The sequence below is a fragment of the Aphelocoma coerulescens genome, chromosome 4 (assembly GCF_041296385.1).
Source record: "Aphelocoma coerulescens isolate FSJ_1873_10779 chromosome 4, UR_Acoe_1.0, whole genome shotgun sequence".
NCBI lineage: Eukaryota > Metazoa > Chordata > Aves > Passeriformes > Corvidae > Aphelocoma > Aphelocoma coerulescens.
This window is the reverse complement of record NC_091017.1, coordinates 51796165-51806296: the sequence shown is the minus strand read 5'-3', so window position 1 is coordinate 51806296 and position 10132 is coordinate 51796165.

The following is a 10132-nucleotide window of genomic DNA, read 5'->3' as shown; positions in this document are numbered from 1 at the left end:
TCTGTCGCTTTGAACACAAAAGATGTCTTGTTTATAGTATTTCAAGTGAACCATTCTAGAGGTACTGTAGTGGATTTACAAGATGAGTTGACAGTGCTATTGTTAATCCCACTCACCAGTGTAAGTGTACTGGGATTTCCCCTTGGGAACCTAGTCCAACAGGCCTTTGAATCAGAAGACTTTCTTATTTGATGATTTCTTTACTGACCTGGTCCTCCTTCTACTCTGCAATAGGTCAGCTAAAGGCATGTGCTCTAAAGAGAAATCTTGAGAGTAGTTTCTAACTAGAGGTAACAGGGGATTGATGCTCTTAGTATTTCATGTCCATTGCATTTCTCATCGCTATGGCTATACACTGGAAATGTTCCCTTTTAATTAGAGAATTCAATATTGTTTGAGCCCACTTCAAAGGTTAAGCATGTGATTAAGTGCTTCCCTGAATCACTCTCTGGAGACACCTCTCTCTTTCCATGAATGCAGAGGTGACAAACTCAGCTTGAGTACCTGCACACAGAAGGCTAGTGCTGGCTACTCTACATTCCTTCTTGGTGGATATGACTGTAAAAGAAGGCTAGACAGTTTTTCATTTTCAGATTGCATATATCAAGCCACATCAGCCAGTGTCTTTCTCTCCTGGTCTGTCTGGTGGCATAAAAACCTCATTCAAACTGGCTTTACACTCCCTTGAGCAAATTCTGCTGCTCATTATGCTACAGCTCTGAAGGCTGCAGCAGTGGGTGTCTTCTGCTCACAAGTTTGTCTGACGCTCCCGCTTGCTTTCTTACTACTAAATGTTAACCCTTAGTGTTTGGGAGAAAAGTAATTTTGGATGTATTCCATGCCAGCTCAGAAACTATTATGAGATTTTCCTACATTTTTTCCCATTTTATTTGGTCACAAGGTAGTGATGTAGAAAGACCTGGGAGAATTTTTCAGGTGTAGAGTTTTTTTATGTGGGTGGGAGGTCTGTTGTCCAGTCCTGCCCTCTCTACATTCCTTATATTCATCTTCACCTCTGTGAACTTTATGGATCTTCCTGGGGAAGGTTACTCCTTAGAGGAAGTAGTAACATCTCAAAGGGGTTTTGTTTAGGATCAGGTGCTCTAGCAGAGGAAACCCTGAATAATTTGACTTAGGAATAGCAGTTATGGGCAGATGCATAGTCAGTCTGGTGTACTGACTAGACATTAGTCATTTGGTAGGCAAGAAAGTAAACCCACTGGCCAAAAAATGTAGAATGAGTGAGATCAAGCCTCTTGCTTCTCCCTGTTCCTCCATCCCCATCCAACCTGTACGATGACTGTCAGAGTGTGGAGTGTGCTTCAGAGTGAACTCATCAGAGCAGCTCACGGTTGCTGTATGGCAAGTACGTCAGGAAACAATAGGGACTGGGGTTTTCTGCTCTCACCATCATAAAGTCAAGAGCTATTGAGGGAACGCTGCTCACGCAGTCTTGGCAAAGAGGCAAAGATTGGGCAGAAGCCTACGAGGCCTGATTGGTATCTACTGCACTATTTTGACAACTTTATAAGAAAAAAAGAGAGGATAGTACCAGATTTATCTAATACATCAACTTCTGTGAAGTTTTAGTTAGAAGCACCTTTGAACATGATATAGATTAGTTACAGATGGAGAGCATACATACAGGATACAATATTACATACACTTTTATTGATGACATTGCTTCTTCATTTTGATGTCGACCTCAGTTTCAGGTCATCTTTATAAGTTTCTGTATTGGGCCCCAGATTTACGCTGCTTGTATATTGTCCACACAGGGAGGATTTCTTGGTATGCTTTGCTTCCTTTTCCTAAAAACTTCTAATTCATGAAGCACTTCTGCAGTACCACAAATTTGGGAAACTCATGCTGTAGACCAGTAATTGGATCTAGCCTGTTGAAAGAAACTTTCTTGTGATGTGCAAGAAAGAGTGAAGCCTTTTTAATGGAAAATAATCTATACTTTAAAACGCAAACACATATGTATAAAGATTTCTTTTTCGACTACCCGTAATACAGCTGAATAATAATTTTAACAGGTGCTTAGTTTGAGAAGTCTCAGGTTTTTTCCTGGAGTAGTTTATATAAAATGGCAGGTAACATACACCTGCTTTATTCTCTTACCTGATTCTCCTTTCATATATCAGGGGTGCAGCAATGGTGTTAGTTCAATGGGATTCCTCCTGATTTGGGCCATGTAGGCAAGAGTGGGATTTCTTTATGCTGAGCTGATGAGCATTTTGTTAAACAGCTTAGGAAAATATTTTGACTGATGAGAGAAAATGCCTGTAATGCAGCACTCAATATTTTCAGTCGGAGTTGCTGTCATTTAAAACAGTGGGCTTAACTTGGACGACATAAATGTTTCTCATCTTTTCCCAGGAAAGCAAAAATCTTTCTTCATTTTGGTGGTGCAAAATCTGGCCTATCAAAAAAGTATTGTCATTTCCAGAGGACTTAGACCATTTTCATATTTATGGGGCTAACTCCCTTACAGTTTGATTTTAAAAATAGTTATAATGAGCTGTGTGGAGGTTTCAAATGATACATTAGAGTAATATTAGTTTTTGCATTAAAATGACCAACTGTTATTTCCATTCCTCTAGAGTTCATAAGAGTTATAGTCTCTTCCTGGAATTTGAAAAACAGTGCTGATTCACTCCACTTCAAAAGCAACTTTAAAGCATGGCGGGAAAATGTTGCTTACTACATTTCCTTTCAGCAAAATTGCCACTGCAGCCTTTTTAGTATTTAGAAAGTGCAACACTAGTGACAAACCTGCAATCATAGACCTTCTTCTCACATAGAAACATAATCAACAGTGTAAAGAGGGAATAAGACTTTACAAAACCAAAGTTGGGGAAAATATTATCCTACCATATTGGTGTTCGTGTATTTAAGACGGCAGAGAATTTTTTCTGCTTAGAAACCCATAGCAGATGGAGCAATACCATTCTCCTTTTACACTTGATTTCTGTCCTGTAACAACTGAAATGTGACAGAAGAAGTCAGTAAAGGATTTTTTCCAGTTTTATTTGTAATTGCTATACTTGCATTTGGTGCCTTTTAATCAATATGAAGCTGAATCCCAAATTCCTAACTGCAAGATGAACTACAGCTTTGCTCAAGAAGAAAACAGTTATACCAGTGTAAAAGGCTGCAAGCATTGCCTGGGATAAGATGCTTAGGACTTGGTGTACTGTTTTTAAGAGAGAAAAAGACACAGACACTTTTAGATGACAGACCAAGGCAACATTTCTGGGGTAAACTCCTTGGTGGCAGCTGGGTGACCGATGTTCTGACACAGCTGTTTATCCTTACACTCCTGGAAGCTCCACACCACTTGCATCTGCCCATGGAGCACCTGTGATAAAGCCATTCCTTTCTTTTATAGACAATAGAGATGGACCAGGTTAACTTAATTGGCTTAACGAGGTGATTCTGACTAACCTGAGCCATTTTAGGAGAAACATATCAGGGATCAATCTTATGAGCAGTTGAGTGGGTAGGGCAGAAACTGGTGGAGTTTCCATGTGGGGATGGGTGCGAGGAGCAGAGGAAGCTCCAAAAGCCAAGCTGCTATGATGTTAACAAACTATGTTGCCCAGCAGGTCTTATTAGCCTGGGCATGGTGCCATGCAGCTGAGGGGACAATGTGCAGCCAGCAGTGGCTCTGGGGTCTCTGTAGAATGCCCTGCTGTGTAGTGTAGACATCTACTTTGTGTTTTCTTCAGACCATTCATGCTACAGCTGTTTTTAAGAGGCTAGAAAGGCCTCAGACTTGACAAGATGCATGGAATTGAAGCCCAAAATGAAATTATTAGGTCATCTAATGTGGAATCACGTATATCTCAGGATATTAAATTTCACCTACTTATTTTTTGGAGTCTGGAACTGATCCAAAGCCTACTGCAGCCTCTGGACTTACTCCAGCAAGTTCAATGGGTTGTGATTCAGGCTTTGAGTGAAGCCTCAAATTATACATTTTTAATTATTGAAAGGACTCTAATCCCCTTCTGCCTCCATGTGTGCTGATACAGAGACCTCATTTTCCACTAATTAATGGTGGAATTTGTCACTTTTTGCAGGAAGCATGCAGCATTTTCATTCAATGCAGTCAAACAGTGTATTTTTCTAATAGATTTGCAGGTATGTTAATGGAGGTGTGGCACAGACTTAAGATGCAGTTGACACAAATTATTTCTAAAACTCAATGAGCTGTAAGCATAGAAACAGAAGTATTGTCCTTCAGCTTCAAATTACAGATCTGTGCTTCCTGAATTGCAGGTGATGTTCCCAGAGGTGAAGGGTGAATCACACCCACAGAGGTATACCAGCAACCCTGTTCAGATAAGTGTTCCCAAAGCTTTGAGAAAAAAAAATTTGGCTGTTTGCTAGAGTAATGGAAAGCAGGCATTTGCCTTACACCATTCACAAAAATAGCAAGTGCAATGCAGAAAGTTTATTGCAAGACAAAATATTTTTGTTTATGGAAGCAGAAGAAGGGGAGATAGAGAAATGACAAGGAAACTCACAAAGCAAGGGTGGCATTTGCCATGTGAGCCTGAGCAAGCAGAATGAAATATTTCTCCCCACCTTGGGGAAAATCTTCATTTTGTGTCTGTCAGCAACAAAGAGGCAACAAGTGTACGCAAATGAGAAGAGGTTGGCACAGCACCAGCCCATATATACAATTATTTGAAGAAACTTAGATGCGAGTGCTGAAAAGGAGAGAGAAATCCCTGAGACCACACTGAGGGCAACTGTGTTCAGAGTTACCTAAGAAATACCCACAAACTTCATTCCCTTTATCGTTTCAAAAAGAAGATAGAATTAAGTGTTGAAAGAAGAGTGCAGGGGCTAATTGTTTTACAGATATAAATAACAAGAGGTCCAGACCACTCTTCAAACGTGACTTCCAGCTATGCCTGATTTAATAGTGTTCCTTTACTCGTGGTGGTGTAACAAGACGGTTCAGCGTGTGGCCAAGGTATTTAGTGAAATGCCGTCACCTCCAGCCAGCTTCTGAAGGGCTGTGTGCTGAGAAGGAGCCTTCACAAGCTGATGTACTAGCAATATGCTGAACGGCTCTCAGAGAGTGCCAGGTACCAGTGAAGTTAGCAGGTTGCAGTTTTGGTTCCATTCCTGGTCTTTTCCTTGCCTCCTGTCCCAGCATTTTAATTCAATACTGAGGAGTAACCCTAGTTAGCAGCTAATTACTGCAAGCTTCAGAAAGGTGTAATCTTTCTGATGACCTGACCAGTAAGCCAGGAAATATTGAGCAAATACAGAACTTCTAAAGAGCCAATTAATGAACTATCAGTGCAATTAATGGTTTCCTTTTATTTAGGACCTTTAAAAATCATAATAAAGAGATATATACCTCTCTGCGCTGCAGTGGTTTGTGGAGTGTTGTAATTCAGCACTAACTCTTAGCATGAGCAAATCTCTGCCTCTTCCATGTATCTTAAAGCTCCACAAAATCAGACTGTATTTACTGCAGCCATGAGCAAGGGGTGAATTGGTGTATAAATAGCAGAGGTTATTGGTGAGGGAGATGCCTCCTCCCCATAAGAGGAGCCATTGCTTCACAGCTTGGTTCCCCAAGTTGAGAATGGGATACAACAGTTTTGATGTCCACTTACCTTTGCTGTCCCTTCCTTCTGGCAAAACAAATGTTCTTCAGGAAGATGGAGTCTGGTCCTCTGAGACTAAGGACATGAGAGACCTTTCACCTCTCAGACTGCTGCAGTACTCCTGGTGACCAGCCCACCATTTTAGGGGACAGAATGGAAGCATTTTATTTATCATCCTAAACATATGCATCATCAATATTTACTTCATTATTGATGTTTTATTTACCAATATCTTTTAGCACATTTATTCTTTTTTTTTTTTTTTAATGCGTTTTCTCTCTTGTGGTATTTACTCTGTTGATACATTTTCAAGACATTTGTACTTCTTCAGTTTTCAGTTTGACAGACTGAGGTAGCCAAGCTCTCTCGGTGTCCTCCCACTTTCTATGTAGCTCTTCTCCTGTACCTAGGATTTCCTTTTCATGGGTATTCTTGAATACAGCTGAACAAGGTAAACCCAGTACCTAATAGAATGGCATTTGTTCTTCCATCTCTCTGATGTTACTTTCTATCTTGATATATCCTGTTATCTGATTGCTTTTTTTTTTAAAAAAAAAATTATTTTATTTCGACCATTATGTGTGTAGGAGATAAAAATTATCCCGCCAGTCTATAAGTCTTTCTAATATCCACAGCAAAAACTGTTCATATACCATTGGTAGATGACCTTGCACTTTCTCATGCCAGAATTTGTCTCACTTCTCTTGTTTCAGTCCTCAACTTCTTTTGTGCCCGCTGTCCTGGTCCTTTTGCCTACCAGTGATGCTTCCCAGCTTGATGACAACACACTATATTGGCAGACTCTTCCTTGCTGTACTGCTCTAGAAAGGCTTTTGGAGAGCAGTTGTGGCCTTTGAAGTCCTTTGGTCTCCTGGAAGAGCCACCATGGACACTGTATGTTGTTACTGGCTGCTCAGCAAATCCAGCCTTGAGCTTCATCGCAGCCTTTACGTATATACAACATCTGGAACTGGAGATTTACTGAACTGTAAATTCTGTTTCTGACTTTTTCATTTACAAGATGGCCTAAAGGTTCTTAAAGGAAGTGACCAACTTCAGTACAGACACCTTTCTGTATTTCTGATGATAAGTATAAATGAAAGGGAATCACCTAGCTTCTTAGCAAGTGTGCCTTTTTAAAGTTTTGCCTTTTATCCTTAGTGACCCAGCAAACCCCACGTTCTTTCCTTAAGCTCTTCCTTCCAGTACAGGTAAAGAATACCTCACTGGTTGTTTTAAATGTTTTCGTGCTTCTCTTTATGAAGTTTATGATGACCCTTCCTATTAATTTTCTCCCTAATATTTGCCAGCTGTAATTTATGTTTTCTTTATTAGCATCTCAAAAATCTAGTTTCACATTTTGACTTTGAGTCTTTCCAACCCTGCCAATTTCTGTATTGTTGTGTAGTACTCATCTCTCCTGAGACTCTAATGACACTTCTTTCCAAGGAGCTCCTTGATGCTGGATGTGCAGGGAATAAGAATCTCCTGGGGTAAAAAGTGCAAATTATTGGACATTGGGAATTATTAAACATAAAATATTAAATGTCTCCTTCTGCATTTGCCTCTATTTCTGTGTTACTCGCTGTTGACCATGGGCCTCTGGTCTTGTTCAGTACAGCTGTTCTTACAGTCTTGCCCATAAATCCTGGATTTTTCCTATTCTGATTTCCTTTTAGTTTTTCAGTTCTTTACTCTAGACAGTAATGAAGCTGGTTTTGGCAGTTTCTGTATTAGTCAGAATATCAAATAATAGATTATTGTAATCTTTCTCTGGAGGAGACGACTTATGAAGTTATCTACATTGTTCCAGAAGTGGTGCAATATCTTTATTTTCTGAAAATTACTGATCTGTGCTAAGAGATTAAAACACGGGAGAAGAATTGCACAACATCGCTGGTTTATGGGAATCTGTCAGGTCTTATAAATAAAACAGCATTCTTGAAATCAAAATGTAAGGTAATGCTACAACTCGAAATTATGCCCATGTCTGCATATAAGGTAAATATCAAAATGGCAAGTAATATACAATATACTCAGCAAACTTTGTATATCTTTTTCTCTTATGAGGGAGCTAGTCAAAATTTTTTAAAATAAAAGGTTCCTTGTGAAAATATAAAACTCAAAGATCAGGAAAACAAACTTGTAAGAACAAATAATGTGACAAAAATATTTCAAAGGAATTTCAAAAGAAATGCTTGAGATAGCATTTCAAAACTGTGCTAGTGCGACTTGATTTTTTCAAAGGTTTTCTCCAATAAGAATCATAACAGCCTGATAGTGATCAAAGTTTGTAATGAAGCAAATTTAATCCCGTGATATAACTTTTTGATCTATGTCACCACACCCTTTAGAAAAATGGGTGACCTTTGCACCTCAAAATCCTTTTAATATGAGTATAGGAAATGAAAAATCTTCCTAAAATGCTATTTTCTCTTCAAAACAGTTGTCAAATAAAGTAAAACATAGCCTAATTGTTATATGCAGTCATATTCTCCTAACTTTTTCTTGTATGAATATTATCTGCATTACTGAAAGTGCTGCATATCTCATTTTCCTGAGACAACATACCAAACACTTATCAATATTTTCAAAAAACTATTCATTTTTTCAAAATTTCCTGTCTTTTCACATACTGTAGGAACATTTAGGATTGCAATCACCCTGCCTATTCAAGCCATAGCGAGCCACATCAACCAGATGATACTGGAGGCAGAAGAGGCTGGAAAGGAACTGTGTACATTTCTCTGATCCTGTTCCTGTTTTTCACCACTCTCTGTTCTCAAAACTGTTTAGAGAAGTCTTGCATCCCCAGGTTGACCAAATCCATCACAGTCTCCTTCCCTCTCAGGTATCTATCTGCTGACTCTGTCCAGAACTGGAGAAAGCATCTGCTCTGCCTGTGCCACAGGCACAGCTTAAAGCCTTGGCGCTGGTTTTGCCACAAAGGAGCAAGCACCGACCTGTCTTTCTCTTGGCCCAGTTTTTCTCTGTCCCTGGTCCAATAAATGAGAATGTGCTACAGTCTGAAGACAGACAGATGGAGGAAGAGTCTCAGGATGTGACTGTTGCAATAGCTTGAAAGTGAGCCAGCACAACTTCATCACTGCACAAAGGAGTAAACAAGCTCAACTGGAATATGGAGTTGAGATAACCCCAATGCTCAGTGTCAGCTCTCAAGCTGGGGAGAGTCACCATGCCACAGGGATGTTTCCCATTCTTCTCTCTCTCTCTTTTTTTATTTTTTTCTATACACTTTGAGAAAAAAAGAAAGGAAAAATAAAACTCAAAGAAATGTGGAAGATGGGAACCTGGTAGTGTTTTAAACAGTTTTTTTCTTCTAGGCTACAATTTGGATCATCTTAATTTTGTCTAAAAGGAAGAGATTTCTTAGAGAAAAAGAAAAAAAAACTTCCACAAGAGTCTGTTAAAAATTTCCATCAAAAAAGCAGTGATGTGTTTTGGCTTATTGAAGGTTTTTAATTTATGTTAACAGCTGCCAGAAGCCCATTGGGAGCAGTGATTTTGCACTGTTTGCTGCAGAGGGATTTGGGATGGAAGATATCCTACTTGATGACAGGATATCTATCCTGTCCTGACGAGCTACATTCAATGCTCTGAGTTTCTTTCATAGTGATGCTGAAAAAGAACCCCTGACATGAGGAGATGTACGTATTGGTATAGCTTGTAGAAGTTTTTTAACCACCTTATAGTGAGTTTTAGGAAGCCTGATCTTAACTCAGGCTTCAGGTAGTATGGCCAAGCAGAAAGTCTTTTTATATATGATATTCAGAGGTATGGGTTTTGACCAAATGCTTATGGAGTCCCTGATTAATTCTTACGTAGTTATTACAGCAGTATTTTTTTAATGTTTGGGAAAGAGCAATGCTTGCCAAAATATTCTGTTTTATCTAATTAATTGTATTTCAAGATGAAAAGCTACTATACTACCTCTGAGTAATGTTGCTCACTACTTAAATCCCTCAGCAACTTCAGAAAGTATTTAGTAAAATATTTAGCATGCTACAGCACATTTTTCATGATTTTTAAAAAAATTACCTTACACCAGAGAGGGCACCACTTGGTGAGAGGAGGGGGAAGCAGAAGGGTGGTGGTTCACCAGTCTAAAGCAGGCATGGGCATCCCAACAAATGTAAGACTTTTATTGACCCTATTGCCCTCAGGATCAGGACCTCTAAATTTTAATAGCTGTCTGGTGGCTGCAGAAGCCTCTTTGTCGGCATCCTTCCTCTACATGATAGCAGCAAATCCAGTGACTCCACCAGATGCAGTGCACAACCTCTCCAAAGGAGTGTCAGATGTTGCTAGCACGATGCACTTCAAACTCAGAGAGCATCAGCCCAGCTGATCTGCAGGGAGTGAAAGACTGGCTTGGTAGTATCTGCCAGCTCAGAATCCAGAGAGAGAGAATTTCTGCATATTTTTGGCAGTATGTGTGCAAAGCAACTAGGATGCCTGCTGCCTGTGAACAGAAA